General features: G+C 38.5%; 1 protein-coding gene across 2 annotated transcripts in view; it reads right to left on the bottom strand.

Annotated features, from left to right (window-relative positions):
- Ptp52F (Protein tyrosine phosphatase 52F) overlaps positions 1–19,967 on the bottom strand; it is a 209,097-nt gene that overhangs the window by 131,588 nt on the left and 57,542 nt on the right. The gene's annotated exons all lie outside the window — the stretch shown is intronic.

Raw genomic sequence — 19,967 nt, 5'->3', positions numbered from 1 at the left:
TAATTGCTAAATTAAGAGAAAGACTCTCAGTGATAAATCATAAGCAACAAAATCTAAAAGTTATAAAATTTGATACAGGAAAGTTTGTTGATGAGAGAATTAAGAAAGATTACCAAATTAAACTGTCAAATAGATTTGATGTTTTGCAGGATTTAAATGATGATGAAAATATAAATGAAACAGACGTAAATAAGAATTGGGAGCACATACGTAATGCAATAGAATCAGCAGCTAAAGAAAGTATAGGATACCATAAACCAAAAAAAAGTAAGCCGTGGTTTGATAATGAATGTCATAATCTAATAGAAATAAGAAATCAGGCTAGACTTAGATGGTTAAATAACTCGGATGATACAAATCTAAGCAATTATAATAGAATAAAGCGAGAAGTTAACCGCACGTTTAGAAGTAAAAAAAGAGAAGAACTATGCCGATTGTAAATCTATTTTATCCATAAATCGACCAAATTCTGAGCGTTTTAAGTATGAAGTGCAAGTGGAGGTAAATTTCGTGTTTTGGCAATGTTGTGTGCATATCACCGGATATATATATATGTGTGTGTGTGGGGGGGGTGATGTGTGTGTGTGTGTGTGTGTGTGTGTGTGTGTGTGTGTAACCAGTTATCTTCAGTATTCAGAAAATGGATTATCACTTTCCCCGGGTCAATTGTACCATTGAAATGTTTATAATAACAAGAAAATGTTGACATTGATAAAACAACGCCATACAAATGAAGTCAGCAAAGCTTTATGAAGAGCTCTAAATTAATCGCTACTATATTGTACAGTGAGATGCAGAGGTATTGCTCGGCAAATTGCCCATGGCTATTGTCATTAATTCTTCTCTTCCATCCTACGTGACTAAGGAATGCTAGTGCAGAGATTTTCAAGAGTTTTGTTTCAATGCTTGAAGCTCTCATCGCGTAAAACGAAAACTTGGTAACGACCAATGTGCTTGGTAATACTTATGCATCCAACTATACAATGTGACCAGCTCCAAACTTCACTGTTTCAATTTGTTTACATTAAAAAAAAACTATGCTAGACGTGATGTGTATTTCTTTTTGGAAAAAAGAAAACCTCGCCATTTATACACTTATTCAGTCTTCGATAACTGTCTGGCAGACGTCAAATTTCTATTCCGGTTCTTTTGCGTAGCGTTTCTACCTCTTTGGTTAATCGCGACGGTGAGAAGAATGATGAATTGATTAATTGCATGATGGGACTAGCGCAATGATACGTTCATATCCGATCAGGGTTCGAACTGGAACCTCTGGCTTCGTAACGCGTTACGTTTTCATCACTTCGCCACAGACGCTGACTTGCTAGTAGTATTATACATTGTATTACGATACCCTCAACCTCTGCAAGCAACTGTTCGTCGAGTGCTCTTTCTCACACTTAAAGAGACTTAAAATAAATCATCTATGTCGCAAGATCGTCTGACAAATCTGTTCTTGTCTGACTTTACTCAGCACATGCACTAAGAAGCTGTGATTCACGAATTTGTTGTGTACATTTTTAAATAATTGCTTCTTTAAACCTTGAATTAGCAATCGCTACAATTTTTCGCATCATGCTTCACAGCAGATCTTCACAATTTAGCAAAATGGTTGAGGAAGTGTGGAGTTACTACAGTAGCCAAAAAGGTGCCGTAAAACACTCCTGAGTTCAGTATGAATGTATTATTCTTAATAACAATGTAGTTAATTGATGGTACAGTATATTCCAGTGCAGTAGCGATGATTGGGTGCCGAAACTAAAAGGGGGTGGACAAATATTGTGTATTTTCACATGGTAGACAAGGCTTAGCATTAAGAGGCCATAGTGAGGGGGGGAAATGTGGAAAAAAAGTTGGGGGTAACTGCTCCTTCAGGACCCTCCTAATCACTGTCACTGTTCCAGTGTTTCTCAACCCCCCGAGGGCCCTGGCATAAATTATACCGGGCAGAGTGAGATACCCCAGAAACAGTTTTTCTCCGACCTCATTAATTAAAATCAAATTACACAATAAGTTTTCCCAATCAGTATTAATTGGAAGTTTTCGGTGTTCAAAATGCAATATGACGATGAAATCAGCCCATATCAAATTAATTTTTGTTGACCTGAGGGAAACTATAATATGTCATTAGATTCAGTGGTTGACAACTAACTAACTCGCCCTCTAGCCTTCTTAAACCCGAAGGTTCATGGCTGCAGCAACACAGGCCTTCCATCTGTCCCTATCCTGAGCAAGATCTATATACTCTTTTCCATCCCTACCAATTTCCTTTAGGACCATCTCAACATTATCTCTCCATCTTCGTCTTCCTACTGGTCTCTTACTTAACTTCCAATTAAAAAGATTATAATAAAATAAAGTAAATCAGGTTTCCCAACAAGAATCCTGTAAACTCCTCTTTCCTCTCCCATTCGTGCCACATGGCCTGCCCACCTAAGTCTTCTTGATTTAATCACTCTAATAATATCTGGACATGAATACAAATTAAGTACTTCTAAATTATGTAACCTTCTCCACTCACCTGTCTCCTCATTTCTTTTAGGCTCAAATAATTTCCTAAGGATCTTATTTTCAAATACTCTCAATTTATGTTCCTCTTTCAATGTAAGGGACCAAGTGGTTGGCAACAAATTGTCACATATATCAACAAGCCCAGACATAACCCAACTATTGCTCTTTGTGGTTATGCCATTATTAATATTTAGTTTATTTAATATCAATTAATGTATACAGCTAAAAAAATACGAAGACTTTTACAAGTAAAATTGTTGGAATCTGGGCATCGACTTTTAAAAAAGAACTTACCGGGCCACGGTTTCACAAAGATTGAGAAGCGCTGGTATATTCATTTCGAAACAAGACGCAGCAAAGTTTTCTTCTGCCATGGGGCGCCAAGTATCTAAATTCGTCCCTAACCATGGATCAATTGTTAAAAGTTGTGTACAGTGGGATCCGTGCAAATTGAGTATTACCGTGCAAATTGTCCATCACCATGTTCGTGCACTTTATTTGACCCAATAAGAGCTTCAAGAATTAAAAGAAAACTCAAAACAAGCTTTTGACAACTTCTGCACCAGCATACATAAACATCCATCGCTTAAAGACACACAGGATGTAAGAGAAAAATTCATGATAATAGTCATGGACAATTTGCCGAGCAATACTAGTGGATCCCACTGTACAGTGGGATCCATGAGTATTATCGTGCAAATTGTCCATGGCTATTTTCATTAATTTTTCTCTTACATCCTGTGGGTTTTTAAGGGATGAATTTTTATGTATGCTGGTGCAGAAATTGTCAACAGCTTGTTTTGAGTTTTCTTTTAATTCTTGAAGCTCTCATTGGGTCAAATAAAGTGCACGAACATGGTGATGGACAATTTGCACGGTAATATTCATAGATCCCACTGTACTAACACTTACTCTTGTTGTAAAGTAAACCAGAATCTAGTGGCACGAGTTCTGTAACACCTGTCCATGCTACATGAACTGGGTATACGCCAAATCCAATCGAAAATAACAAGCAACAACTGCTGTGTTTTATCATAACAGGCCGACATGTTCTACAATTTCTACAAGTTCGCCAATCTTATAGGTCTTGGGGTATGAAATGAAAGATATATTCAAGTTGAAACCTGCGTAGGTGTCTATTGCTTGATTTCACATGGTGTTTCTTAGTCCGTGAACATTATCTTCACCCGTTTCTGTGTGCAATACTCAAAAACTTTCGATGATAAATCAAAATAGTACGTACCTTTCCAGAGGAATTAGCTTTCGGGCCTCCCCGATGGTGTAGTGGTAATACGGTCCACTAGATTCGTTCCCAGTGGAGGTACAGTCAATTGGGTTGTTACAGTCCAGAAGTGTCCATGACTGTACATTGCATAGAGGTTTGGATCTCAAATTAAAATGCAGGTCCAGTTCCGATTAGCGCATGTGTCGCCCCAGTCGAATCTGGTCATGCTTCTACGAGTATTTGTAAAGCAGGAGCTAAACATCTGCGCGTGCTAGATTATGCATACATTATCTGTGACTTGCACGAGATTCGAATGTTCTGGAATTAATCTGCAATTCCTAAAGATAACAAAATTACTTATTATATAATCGTTTTAGGCATTGAAAAATATCTTAGAAAGGTATGTAATTTACAACTTTAATAACTTTATGTAAATATTGTAAAATTCTAAGGTATCAGTTCGTTATATCGGAGACACTTTAAAATCTGATATATTGCGTTTCGTATGGTTCGTACTTACCAATTGTGTATTGCGGAACATATTTGAAGGTGCCATTAAGGTTTTCAGACGATTAGAAACATTTTTTACACTAAAATAAGCCATTTCTCGAAGTGTTACGGAACGCACATCATGGTGCGAGCCCCACAAACCATTCAAGGATAGCCCCAAAAACAATTTGGGATCGTATAACCATCAACAAATAGCCCCAAAAACCATTCCCGGATAGCCCCATGAACCATTCACAGAAGGTTAGGTTAGGTTCAGTTTGGTTAGGTTAGGCAAACAGTTAGAAAACGGCGTGGTTACGTTTTCGCTTAAATTGAAGCAAAGGCAATTGATTTCCGGCTGAAATAGATTGATAGATGAAAGAAAATACCTCGAAGAACTTTACAATGCTACAGAAACTGATTTCCGTAAGTAGTTTCTCCTGTAAATTTGAAGAAAAGTGTCTCCGATATAACAAACTGTTACCAATTCTAAATTGCATGATGTAATTATGGAAATCCATGGATACATGTAAATATCGATTTAAGTTTCCTTGTTATTTTGTAAACAACCGTCCAGTATAAAAGAGGACCAGATTTTTGTATATTTCGGCTCTTTTACCCGATTGCTGGTATCAAGTCTACCTCGTAGGGTCGTACCTACCCGGTCCCTTGTCGAACGCTGCTTAGGATTGGGTCAGTTTCTCATAAACCTGCTGCTCATGCGCTGGGTTCTTGCGATACTAAGCATCCGTGAATAATCTTGGAAGGGTTGCCCGTTATAGATTTGTACTCAGATCTGCATCAGTTAACTTGAATCCAAGATTGCCAGTGAATAAGTTTATTTGCAGTGACGTGCGGTAACGTCGACACTTGGAGTAGCAATCAGTGGGGTGCCCAAGGGGGGGGTTGATGGGGTCAACACCCCCATTTAGGGCCCAGTATTCTAAGAAAAAGAACGTCAAAGGCGGGAAAAGATTGCAAATTGAGTAATGACTATTAAAAAGGTAGTATGTAACTCCTTTTCAAAAATCAAAAAAGATTGATTTTACTACTAGCCAGAAATCCCGGGTTCGAATCCCGGACTGTCCACGGGCGTTTTTTGTGTGTCCCTTTATCAATTTTATCGCATCATCATCGCGATTAGCCAAAAGTGGCAGAAAAGAGAAGTAAAATAAACAATCAATGATTTGATTTAATTTTTGTTACTTAGCGTCGCTTTTAGCCAGATTTGATTAATCACGATGATGATGATACGATAAAATTGATGAAGGGACACACACAAAGAACACGCATGCCCAGGTCGGGGTTCGAACCCGGAACCCGTACTGTCGTAGCGCTCTGAGATACCACTCCCCCACGGACGTCTGCCGACAACAAAGAAGAGAGAAAGCGCAAACTATTCGGTTACGTGGGTATCAATCGGTAAAGCAAACTGAATTTTCCCTCATTGGTATTTTTCAATTGGATTTTTGAAACACCATCTTTGCACATTACTAATGTTCTTTGAAAAAAAAATCCATTGCTTGATTTCCCTAATTCCTGCATCTCATTATGTCATGTCGTTACTGAAGGATCAGTGTTCGAGCCCTGGCGTGTGCATGAGTGTTTCTCTTGTATCCACCCTTCACCCGTTTAATTGAATCTACGTTCATAGTCAAGGCAGAAATTAGGCAAAGTTATGGAAGAGCAACGTTAAAAAAATACAAATACTTTTTTCCCAGTGCATCTGCAGGGTACTGCAAAATCAGGAGTCCAGAGTTCTCTCCTCACTATTGTCCCTCATGACATCCATAAGCTCATTAGCTACTTATCGCGATTAAATCTATACAGCTAGAAAAAAGTGATGGGAGGTGGCAAATATTCGACATTTTAAAGGGGGATAAACTGGTAACAAAATAAATCTTTTTTGAAGTTTCTCCAATAATATTCTTTAGTTTCTTAAGTTCTGGGGCACATTTCTCATTCTAAATTATTTCATTATTCACTGCACAGGAACACATAGGAACAAGAATTCGTGATCGTCATGGGTTCGAATCCCGGCCTGGTCATGGATGTTTATTGTGAGATCCCTTCATCAATTTCGTCAAATCATCACTCATCCTCAATTCCGCGATAACCAAATGTGGCAGAAAAGCGAAGTAAAATAAACCAAACCGACAATAATAATAACGCGTGTTCTCTTGCCCAAATAAATACATCCGTATTTATGACCGTTTAGCTAACCCGTTTTTTTATTATTGGAGGCCAAGAGATTAGTATATTTAAATAAAACACTACTAAGACGAGAGAGAGAGCGTGACTAAATATTTGTCATATCTTCCGTATTTGAAAAAAATAAAAAGAAACCATAACATTTCCAAGTATTTTTGTCTGCGCATAATACGTTCCCATTTCATAAACAAGAAAACTATATTTTATCATCCCACATTATAGATACATATTATACAACGTATATAAATACAGAGAACATAAGTACTGCAGACATTATCCCCCGAGTTCTTTAGAGCGTTTACAAAGGAATCGAAGGGAAACCAATCCCCTATCTGTCTTATAGGAGATAGACTGGAGGACCTGAAAGCACGGGCTTTCAACCATTGGAGCGGGGACGAGGGGCAAGGGAGGAAGAGGCAGAAATCTTCCCTTTTCCTTTTGGCGGCCGATTCTACCTGGAACTGGTCAGGCGGAGGAAGACCCAGCTAGTTCAGTCTTGCCGGCTGATCTCACCGAGGGACAAGAAGCGCTTGAAAAAATAAGTGTTGCATGTAAACTCTGGCTTCAACAAGACAATAAATATTGTGATTTGAAAATAATTAGAGACGTGAGATTGATTTATCTATCTCTGCTAAACTAGCTACTCCTCAGTGCACGTCACTGTTTGCAATTGTGTCTAGAAAGATAAATATCAAACCATAACCTTTGATTTCCAACTAATAAAGAAAGGTATAAATCGGACCCCAGTGACCAGTCAGGGCCTGTTATCTGTTTACCCAAAAAGCTAACTGAGAAGTCCGATTTGGGTAACTTAGTAGTAACAATTCCAAGGTCCGAGAGGACCAGTGTAGGTGCGTGTCACGCATGTGAGTATAAAATGGACTTAATCAAATGTTTTTGAACGAGACTTTCGAAGTTTTTAAAAATCTAAGTTTCTTTAGTAAAAAAATCGAAAAAATGATTATACCCAGTGTATGCCAGGCTATAGGGCTATCCACGAGTAAACAAACATATCGAACGGCACAATCGATTGTGGAACTGTAGCACAACAACTTCCGGTTCACGGCGGACGTGTAATTCAAGCGCGTACTTGTGGCCTTTCTTCTCGTTTTGTATACCGGATGAAATGGATCATATAAAAGCACTTGACGACGAGGAGAATAAGAGATATCAGGGCAAAGTAGACGCCTTTGCATATCAATTGGATGAGCAACTAGGAAGTAAAGCGCCATTATTCCAGGATGAGATTCATTTGATGATCGTCGTTGCATTGGCGATATTTGTAGCCTACATATTTAATAGAAAGTAATTTTCCTACAGAGCGAGAGCGCTTAAAGCATGTAAATCTTTGGATGCATACATTTATGTTTTAAGTAAAAAAGGGCGAGTCAGACGGATGCAGTAATGCACACTTGCTGGTTTCGTTCCCATTTGAACGCAGAAATACAAAACGCTCATTGTTTTTTTTTAAGTCAATTTTCTGCTATTTGTGTTAAACATGACGATGAATATGAATAATAAACTGGAAAAATTAATGATGGGACAAACACAATGAGACACCATTGCCTGACCATGGTGTTCAAACCTAGGACCTCTTCTCTATCAATGTTGAAAATATTTCCATTGCAAAAGACGAAAATTAATAATATCACCCGCACTTAATTTTCTGGTTACACAAAAAAATATTTCTCCTGGTTGCACAAAAATTTATTTCCTCTGGTTACACACACACACACACACACAAAATCTGGTTACACAAAAATTTAATGTGTTCTTCAAGAACGTAACGTGTAACCTATCTGACTATGACAGAGCATCTTTTGAAAAGAAAAGTAATATTTTTGCTCATATCACTAAAACAGAGAGAAAATCGAGATTTCAATGATTTCTCTTCTACCTTTAATGAAGTGCAAGGGGTGCGGGACACAAATTTTTTGGTTAGGAAGGAAACGGGACGGGGTATTTTTAAAGTCCTGACGTTCAAAACGGGAAAAATAATGTTATTTTCCGACTAAATTGGGAGATTATAAGAGCGGAAAATATTCAACATTACCAGATACTAAAAAAAATGTTAATTATACACACAATTTCACCCTCAGGTGATGATTAATTTTGCATTTCTGGAATAAAAACTGCTAATTTCAATAAATTTCGGACATTTAGTACAAAAAAATATGTAGGGAATAAACTACTTTTAAACTATCATTTTTTCCGAAGTCAGGATCGGAACGAGATTTTTTTTTTTTTCAGGTCCCGACTTTTTGGGTTCCTGCACATCCGTTGTCATTACTGCGGAGTCTACTCTTGCTAATGGGCTTCCAATTTTCACGCCTGACAGCTTGAATGCAAAAATTTTGGCGCCTAGATCTCTAGGAAATGGATGAAGAAAGATTATTTAGCCCTGATCGTAGTTTACATCCTCCTTGTCCACACCCAATCGTTCCTTTCATACATGACACAAACTCAGTTCCCTTTAGCGGCATGTTGTGAGCCTACGAACCGGAAGTTGTTGTGCTACAAGTATGGCGTCCGCACGAAGGCACTTGCTTCCGGTGGAAAGCCCCTATAGTGGGATGTCAGTTTGACATATAGTGTATTCATGATTATCGTGCCGCTCGAATGCATGGACATGTAATTGATGAAGGAACACTCGCAAGAACACCCATGCCCCTGCCTGGACCCCTGGCGCTGTAGCGCGCTGTGCTAACCACTACGCCACGGAAGTCACCCCAGATTAAAGAGAGAGTACGGTGAGGAAACACTGTCGAATGTTATTGTGTACAAGTGGTTAAGTGCGATTAAAAATCATCGGGAATTCATGCAGAATGAACGCATGAACGTGAGCGAAAAAAAGGCAAAAAACGAAGTTCTTTTGTGAAAACTTATTACATGAAAAGTACTCAAAGACGTCGCACAACGAACGTTATTATTACTCAACACTCCTCGAAGGTTCAGATAAGTTACAAGGAACATGACAAAACGGGTGCAAACGTCAAAGTCATTTCTCCACGATAACGCCTCTCCGCACACATCAAGAAACTGAAACTGAACCTTCTTCTATATCCACTGTACAGTCCGGACCGTCCTACTTTGACATCTTCGACCCTATAGAGGAATATCAGAGCGGGAAAAGGTTTGGAAGCAATGTGATAAAGGCAGTTCGAGAGTGGATACATATGATTGATTGATTTGGTTTATTTTACTTCGCTTTACTGCCACTTCTGGCTAATAGCGAAGATGAGGAATGATATGTTGACATTGATGAAGACACACTCACAAAGAACAACCATGCCCAGGCCGGGATTTGAACCCTGGAGTTCACCAAAATTATTCCTCTTAGTGGAAAACAGGTAAATTAGGTTGAAAAGTAGCACCATCAGTTTCGGCATTTGCATCACATTATTCTATTTACAAATTACAATTCCACAAAGGTTGGATGAATGTGTGAATAAAAAATCTGGTCGATTTTGTCTTATGTCCAGTGTAATACAGGGTGATTATAAAGTTTCGATCCATTTTTTTAAAAAAAACACCAGATTTCTTCTTTCCTTTGTATGTGGTATGAAAGATGCTGACTACTGAAGAGAGAATAGCTGAGGTGTGTGGACGTTTGCGGGGATTAAGCTTCAAAAAGGTCCATATAACGTTCGAAAGGAAATTCCACACACCACCTCCAACCAGGGCTAATATCAGGCTACTGGTTCAAACATTCAAGCGAACAGGTACTGCACACGATGCTAAACGTTCAGAAAGGCCCAGCGTAGCAGCCGAAACCGTGCAACGGATAGAAGATGACATCACCAGAAGCCCAAAAGCATCAACAAGAAGTCTAACCTGGGAGCTGTCTTTACCACAACCGACCGTGTGGAAGATACTCCATTACACCCAAAAAAGGCCATACCACCTTCAGCTGGTGCACAAGCTAGAAAGGGAGGTCGAAGCTGGTTGCAAAACAATGTGTGCAGAGCTGTTATAGGCAGTGGAGGATGAAAATTTGATCATCCCTCTTCAGCACCTACGCCAATGTATCCAGCACGTTGTGTCCAACATGACACCGGCAAGGGTCTCAAAGGTGTTTGGTGAAACGGTGAGACATTGGGATTCATGTGTAAACATGCAGAGTGCTCATGTGAAAATATGCTCGGGTGACACGTTCATGGATTTTCTTCTGTACACCACTTAACATGTCCAATATTTTTTTTCTTTCAATCTTGATTATGTGTTACCAAGTACGATGGAGTTCACTCAATATATTTGTTTTCATCTCAAGCCTCTTTTTCTAAAAAATGGATCGAGACTTTATAATCACCCTGTACAAAAGTAAAGTTAAATTATGCTATGTTGGTAGCCTACATACTCCGTACCCTAATTGGCTTCAGTGTATTTCTTGCTGTACACCCCACCCCCTTCTTGTCTGAAAGTAAATCTGGAACGATAGTCTTATCTATCGCAATATTTGGTTTGCATTGCAATTAACTTTTGCAAAAACACTTCCCATTTCCTCTGATAAGATAATGTGATGCTTTATCTGATAAAACACAACATTACTATGTCTTATGATGTTTTACGTCGATCCTTATGCCGTTTTAAGTGCTTATTCCTGATATTAAGCGATTACATGTGACAATAGGCAAATCTGCTATAACATTGGGTAAATGTCGCTGAGTTGACGAGCTGTATCTTTATGGGTGGCCTTGGCTACTCCGCGCAGAGTGAGGGAGATACATTTCCATAGTTGCCACCAACTCGGCGTGCGGGTTATGTGTAATGTAAGAGGAGAATGACTCTCATTGGCTAAGGCAGCCTGTAGCTCCTCCCCTTAGGGCCTTGCTACTGCGCTACCGGGCTTGTACGAGTTCACTCGCAAAGATACAGCTCACCAACTCTAGTCAACTACAAAATATTTAAACATACTCTACAATACACACACAGGCATGTGGATTATCGGCAGTGTGGGAAATAATGGGGGAACAGAGGGGATCCCTCCCAGCAAGCTTTGCCTTAGAAATCACCCCCACCAAAAATTTCCGGGGGGAGAGTTTTTGTTAAAACAACAAAAAATAAACAATTTGTATTTACTTCAAATATACTTTGCTAACGAAAATATCGAAAACACACACAAAGTAGTGTGGTTGTGAATGTTGAATACTTTCTCTCTCTCTCTCAAGATATCATTAAGAGATCTACACCAATAACAATACACGCACAATAAAAGAAACAAGAATGAAAGACAAATATAACTATGAAATCTAATTGATGTATATTAATAGAAAGCACAAACTAAAGAAAACTTACACATATTAAAAATATTTCAACTATTTCGTAATTTATTGACATCTGTAACCACTTAGTAAAGGAATTATATCGCTACTTTATAAATATCCGATAAAAAAGTAGCACATTATAATTCCTCTATATACGTATTTCATAATAATATTAATAATGTATTTGAGATTGTTTAGTAATTTAATTTTACATTTAATAACATAAATATGTATATCATTACATATTTATTTATTTGTGCATGTGTGTGTAGATTCAGATCTTGCTTCAATTGTTATCGATGGTATCACGAAACCTATCTATGGCTAAAGAACTATCACTTTCACCAGAAGCTATCTTGTGCTTTGTCGTCTTTGATAACATCATAGCACATAATTGTTAAGCCGACTCGGTGAACGTTAAGTTTATTGATTGACTGATTGATTGATTTGGTGTTTTAAGTCCACTTTATGCACAATATGACTAATCAGGACTGGGCCTACAGTTGAAAGTGGGATCGGAACCACTATGTGCCTTCAGTGGGTATCGAACCCGGGACCCCTTGATTACAAGACGACGACGCTACCACTGCGCCATCGGGGAGGCCTTTTAATTTCGCGACTGAAGTTCTCTACTTCGGGTTTCGACCTGAACATGGGTGTTCCTTTGAAGTTCATGAATTTCATTCAAACATCACTACTAGCTATAATCCTCATCGTCGCGATTAACCAAAAATCTTACATATTTGAGGAAAAATACATAATCGGAGCATACAATTTCATTGTAGATTTTCAAAGTTTCAAAGGCTAAGATGTTAGTAGTTTGTAAATTGAATTAGTGGAAATAGTGTTGACAGTTCTATTAGAAAACTGGCACGTTAATCTTTCAGCAAGTAACATCTACACACATATATTGGCTTAATGAATAGTCTATGGAAAGTAGCTACTGGGAGATGGCAGTTGAAGATACGAACCCACTTCACTTAAAAATAATTTATCAAAATAAAATAAGTGAAACCATAAGCTTGTAAGTACAATAAGGAACGGGAATACCGAGCGGTTAATTGTATTGTATTGTATTATAAATGAAAATTAATCATACGGGGAGTCTGGCCCCTTTAATCATCTTCTTTGATGTGTCCCAAACCAAGGATATAATTAGCCTGTGTGTTTGGGAGGGGGTTGGGAGGATTGGATGAAGGTAAATAAGTTATCTACATGCACATAAATTATATATTGTTCTCTATATAATAATACTATTCATTATATAATGCACATATAGTTTATATGCCATATATAGGTAATATTTTAATATGATGTAGTAATTTTAATATACGAGTCATTCCATGCCAAATCAACACAGATATATGCAATTTCCAACCTGACCATCTCAGATTTTCATGAAATTTGGGGAGTTGAAACTATGCATGGAACTTAGTAACTATGAAAATTTTTAGTCTCGTGCGTCTTGTAATTGTTAAATTATTCAAGGTCAAAGTTTGCAGAAATTGCCCTTTTTGAGCCCGCTTAGCTATACTAAATGTGCTGTAACTCCACCACTATTTTGCCTAGAAAGCTCAAATAAAGCTTATTGTACAGGGAATTGAACAAGCTTTCCAGTGATATATAACAAGCCCACCTTTGGATAAAAATATAATTTTGTCACGTGACCTTGACTTTTGACCTTGAATATCTCAAAACATGTCATCACCAAAAATCGTGAAAAAAATATATTTGGTCCCTCATGCCATACTTTAAAACATATCAAAAAATCATTCTGGGACTGCCATGGGATCAGAAGATACAAAATAATATGTTTAACTATGTGACTGATAAAAGCCTCATTACATGAACGATGATGAGTCAAAAGTCCTTTAACACCCCCTACAAAATGTAAAGGAGTTATCCTGGTCATGAAAGAAATATGTTAGGCACAGGGAGATCTTTAGCTGTGTGTGTCAAGCGGAGGTCCGGCATATTGTTGACCGCCATATTGAATTCAACGCAAACATTTCAAAGGAAAGTGGGTGATGTGATATATCAAATCAGGCTAGAATTTCACGAGAAATGAAGCAGCGAAGGTTTTTCCAACTTATTTTTAGGCAGCAAAACGTTATACGCATATATTTCACTTACGATATATGCATATTATAGTGTTGTCAATATTCCTGTGAGCACACTCGTTGACGTCTCTCACACTCGCATAGAACATTTGGCAATGTAGCAGGTGCAACAACATCGCAAGCAGCAACTATGCCTTCTCTCAGATGGTCAATATCAGGGACTCTAGTGCATGCACCATTCTCTTCAAATGTTTCTGAAGGTAAAAGTCCGCGTAAGATGTTAGATCTGGGGAATGTGCAGGCCTTTTAATAGATCCCCATCTGCCCATCAATCTACCTAAAAATTTACCATGAAGAATGTTCACATAGTGTGGTAACACACTGTAATGTTTCAAAACTCTGGAAAAGTGCCATAGCCCGTAAGCAAGGATGAAAAACCTGTTCACTTAAAACATCCAAGAAGCCCTCACCATTTAAGGTTCCGTTGTTGAATATAGACCAACCATTCCAGTTCTCCATACACTATACCACATCATTAGCTTACCAGCAACAACCATTCGGCTGGGATCTGTCTACTGTAGATTATCAAATCACAGGTATTGCGTATAATATTTATTAACTTTACCGCGAACATAAAAATTAGCATCGTCACTGAAGAATTTTTCATTCCAAAGGAAGTGTCACGTAATTGTTTGAGATACTTTTCCCAATATTCTCCACTATTCAAGTATTTGGTGAGTGTTGCTGATTAAAATCATATGGTGCGTATACTTCTTTCTGTCCCAAGATGTCAGCGTGATCTCGAAGAGTTCCTAACACGTTAGGAGCATTCTTAATACTTTGTTTTTAATACCTCGAGAAGGAGAAAATGATTACAAGCATGCAGTAATATTTTTTTGCAGGTTAAATATACTTTGGAAAAACCTTCGCCGCTTCATTTCTCGTGGAATTCTATAACTTGATTTGATATTTCACATCACCCACTTTCCTTTGAAATGTTTGCGTTGCAGCACATTTAGTATAGCTAAGCGGGCTCAAAAAGGGCAGTTTCTGCTAAATTTGACCTTGAATAATTTAACAATTACAAGACAAACGAAACTAAAAATTTTCATAGTTACTAAGATCCATGCATAGTTTCAACTCCCCAAATTTCATGAAAATCGGAGATGGTCAGGTTATAGGCTGTGTTGATTTCGCATGGAATGACTCATACATAAGCCACGAAAAAAATTGGAGAGACGTGGAAGTATCAAGGAAGGCAGTGCTCCCCTCCTAACAACGTCCCTGTCTCTACGAAATTCCTTGCAGTAATCGTTGCCGAGCTATTTCCTTAGAAAACTATAAATTATCTTGAATTCTTAAATTGTTGTTTTAAGTCCACTTTATGCACAGAAAGGCTAATCGGGACTGGACCTACAGTTTAAAGCGGGATACGAACCACTGTGCCAAGTGCCTCCAGTGGGTATCGAAACCCGACCCCTTAATTACACTATAAATTCTCCAAGCCAGAATAGTCTTCTCCCTCATCCACGATACCGGAAGAAGTCCCTCGTCCGATATAGTACAGGTAGCCCTCCCTCGTCCAGGAAACTATTTTGCATCTAAGTAACTAACTAGATCAGCTTCGATAGCAGCCTTCCTATTTCTATAAGTGCGACTCACCTTGCACAGAAGTGATGTAATGGAAACCGTAGATTCGGCTATCCACTTCATAAACAAACCCCCAGAGAACCATGATCATTGAAACACGCTCGTCCGTATGTTTCGAAGGCAGATATAATTGAGGGGGTATCGTTCATGGCAGCGACACTGACCACATTTTCTATTAGTAATATCAGCGGGCGGAATGACAATCACACGTCAGGAACGCGATTGTTCACCCGACACGTTCCGTATAGTCTTTTAATTTCTTTCTGGGAGGAGACGGGAGTTACTGATCGATGAAAGGGAAGGTAAATGCACCGGCGTTATTGTTCACTCTCTGCAAGTCATTCTGTACAGGTTAACGTTCAACAAGTGGTCAAGAGCACGCACGCGTCGATATTTCTCCGAATCAAACACGATAACATTCAGAGTGCACACAATTTCGTGGCATTACTTTATTTAAATTGATTCTTCTTTCTAACTAAGAATGGATCCCACTCATTTTCACAAATCAATTTTATAAATTTGATTTCCAGATTATTCTATGACGCTTTAGGATGTCAATAGAAAGTATCAAGTATTAAACTGCACGTCTTATTCAAAATAATTAATAAAATTAAAATAAACATGGGCGTAGTTGGGAAATTTCACAAGGGGATGGGGGGGAGACAGGCTGATGATAAAGCTTGAACAGTTTCAATGATAACAATGGAATAATTATTATGTTATAATAAAACAACTATTATAGATTGATTGATTGATTTGCTTTATTTTACTTCGCTTTTTGTGCCACGTTTTGGCTAATTTGCGAAGATGGGGATGAGTGATGAAATTGATGAATGGACACTTACAAACATCCATGCCCATGCCGGGATTCGAACCCGGGACCACTAGCGTCGTAGCGCGATGTGCTAACCACTCCGCCACGGGGGCCGGCAAAACAACTATTATAAACTGATAAAAAAATAAACCCATGTTATTCAAAATTGCAGGCAGACTTATCTACTGGATCCACTACATTTAATTGAGTTAGTGTACTAAATTTGTTATTCATTTTTACACATCTCATTCAAGAAAAGGCGTTAAATGTTAAATAGTTATACGACGCACTGTTTTAGAAGCGGTATCGGGCGGAGCTACGGAGAGCGCTAATTGGCGACCAGCCAATTTCAGGAGTGCAACGTTGTACAGTTAGGAAACAGCGGTGCGCAAGTTAACGCACTGTTCTGTAATTTTTTTGTGCGCAAGAAGTTTTCATAAAAGTCGCCACTTTAAGGTTCATCATAAGATGGGGCACAACATTCTGAACCCTTGGTAAAGCTATGGGTATTAAATTCGGCTGCATATGCACAATGACCCTTTATTGGCGTGGGCGTTCACGAACATTGCCAGTCAGTTAAGTCAGTTTGAGTTCAGCGTTTTCGCAACAAGGCCGGTGTAAGATAATTTTACTCGTACGCCACGAAGAACAGTTGTGAGAGGATTCAATACAGCCCTTATTGATTGATTTTATTAATTTTACTTCGATTTTCTGCCACTTATGGCTAATCGCGAAGATGAGGTTGGGTGATGATATGATGAAATTGATGAAGGGACACTTACAAACACCTATGCCGGGATTCGAACCTGGGACCCCTGGCGACGTAGCGCGCTGTGCAATACAGCCCTTATGTTCGATAGTTGTGCAACAGTGTGTGTTCCGTGAGTGATATTTAATAATGTCGCGCCAGCCCCCATGGAGGAGTGGATAGCATATCGCGCTACGACACGCAAAGGGTCCCTGATTCGAATCCTGGCCTGGACATGGTGTTTATGAATGTCCATTCAATTTCATTATATCATCACTCTTTCCCATCTTCGCAATTAGCCAAAAGTAACAGAAAAGCGAAGTAAAATAAAGCAAATCAAATTAATAATTTCGCTCTCGAAACCTAGTACGTACCAGTAGTACAGGCACCAAGGGTAAAATATTACGTTCACAAGACAGAAATATTAGTTTTAACGTGCATTCTTACTTCAAGGAATTGGCGTCGGAAGAAGTGCGTGCTCAAACAGTGTTTTCTCAGACTCGAGAACTTACGGCTAAAGCGTGTGGTGCATGTGTGCATACTGTGCAGCGTATTATAAAACAGGGTAAAGTTTCTACCACAGAAATCGGTGAACCCCTATTCAAATCTCCTGGGAAACATGCCAGAAAACAGAAACGAGAGCGATAATGATGACCTCTAAAAGAAATACGTACCTTCAAACTTCTTACAGGTACGAGTTTCTTTTATATGCTGCAGTGATATGATATAATCCTGTGTAGAATTCTTCACTATATATTTCATTGTACTCAAATATCACGTGCATGCATTATACCCATAAAAAGCTGAATATTGGACACAGTGAACTATCTGTGTTTCCCTTCCGCTAGCAGTTGGTTCGGCAACAGCGCGACAGCACTGTCTGCGTATTGGCTGAACTTACGTTCTTTCTAAAAGCGTACGCCGTATAGTGAGAAACTTAAATCAATCAAAGTTTATGTTGTGAGACCTTTCACAGGGGTAACGTTGTCGCATTGTAATCAAGGGATCCCGAGTTTGATGTGGAGGGATATTGTGCCTCAGATTCCACTTCAAAACTGTATCTTCAGTCCTGATTAGCCTATCTTTGCACAAAGTGGACTTAAAACCAACTTTGTAACCTCTCATAAAAAATCTCATATTTGGATGTTTGAAGATTGTGGAATCATTGATTCTTTAGATTAAATGGACAGAACAGGAAAGTCTAGCCTAGTTCCTGAATCAAAACATTCAATTTTTCTACCTATTGTATTTGCTTTAACTGCGGGTATTCTGCTTGAATATTGAGTAACTGAATTTTCTTTCTCTTATTAACTACAAAATTAACAAGCATTTTACTACTTTTTTGTAAATTGAAATTAACGATGCCAATACACAGGAGGGGCGGTGGACGAATAGGTTCGACCTTCGCTCCCCTCCCAATGGCCATGAAAATAAACCATAAAACAGTTATGTAGAATATCTCCCATCAAGAAGCTGCTTCAAGAAGAAACGTGGAATTTCTTCATTCCCAATTCCTGGCAAGTACAAACATTTAATTTTCCACGAGTTTTTAGGTTTTTTATGTATTTTCAAAATTCGATAACATACTCGTAGGACAATTTCCCGGACTTTTCCAAGATTTCTAATGTCTGGGCATGGGCGCCGGCAGAATTTTTGTAGGGGGTCAAGATTGATTTGGTGGGTTTTTTTAAGTCCACTTTATGCACTGTAAGGCTAATCGGTACTGGACCTACAGTTTAAAGTGGGATCCGAACCACTATGTGCCTCCACCAGGTATCGAACCCAGTACTCCTTGATTACAAGGCGACGACGCTACCACTGCGCCATCGGGGAGGCACTGTAGGGGTCAAGAAATGAATTAAACTTGAATAGTAGAAATAACAACAATAATAATGATTATGTTTGTTTATTATAAAATTACAACTATCATAAACTATCAGAACAAATTTTATTCCAAATTTATTATTACTATCATTATTATTATATCCTAGGGGATACTTTTCTATTCTATCCACAACTATCTATCCAAACTGTTTTTTGTTATTTCCTTTTGACAATTCACAGAGTTTGTGTACAGAAATATATAGTTACTCTACTTCGTTATTAACTTTTAATATTTAAAAGTTAGGAGGAAATTTTAGCCATAGTGTTTTTTGTGTGCTCTCTCACATAAAAGTGTATATTTTGGAATTTTGAAAACTTTGAAAACTTCTATTCTTTGGTTTAAATGGCACAAGTTCAAAATATATACTTCATCCTCTATTTTAATTTTACTCTCATGTTTTTCGATTTAACGAATTTTTTACTTAGTTCCTCTGTTCGAATAAGACTGAACTTCATTTCTGTTATTAACAATAAAAGTAATAAAAAAAACATTCTGCTTCGACACCCCCCCCCCTTCCCGACGCCCATGTGTCTGGTGGAACCCTGCCAACTTTCTGGAGCAATATACAGTATTTCCACTCGAATCGGAACAGAAACCACTTGATTACAAGGCGAGGCACTAGGTTATTGCGTAGGTCTTAAATTTAGGGAAACGCTGCTTCTAAATTTAAAATATATGGAAAATCCAATATTTTTTTTCCTTTGCATATTTTACGTGCACTCACACCAACAGAATAAAAACTGTAGTGTATTTCAAATAGGAGAAGGCACCAAAGTGAAAAGAACAAGCAAGCTCTTGCAAAGGACCACGTTGGGCGCCACAAAATGCAATGCAACGCCCCACGTTGCGGCGCCACAAAATGCAATGCAACGTGCCACCACTCGTAACTCCAGGGTATGGAGATCCGAATTGGCAACACACCGCGCTCCTTGCTCCGTCTGGTCAGTTGGGAGCACCAGTTCTCACCCAGGGATCGGGATTAAGACGATCCACCCTTCCTTCAGGAAGGAAACCACCGAATTGCGACACGTGACAGTAAATAAAATTCCAAATACTTTATATTAAAAATATCCATAATCTTTAATCACGAATCGCGCGCGTACATACTGA

Source organism: Lepisma saccharinum, chromosome 10 (assembly GCF_977018435.1).
Source record: "Lepisma saccharinum chromosome 10, izLepSacc3.1, whole genome shotgun sequence".
NCBI classification, from domain to species: Eukaryota; Metazoa; Arthropoda; class Insecta; order Zygentoma; family Lepismatidae; genus Lepisma; species Lepisma saccharinum.
Note: the sequence above shows the minus strand (reverse complement) of the source record. Positions and strands in the feature narration are given on the sequence as shown.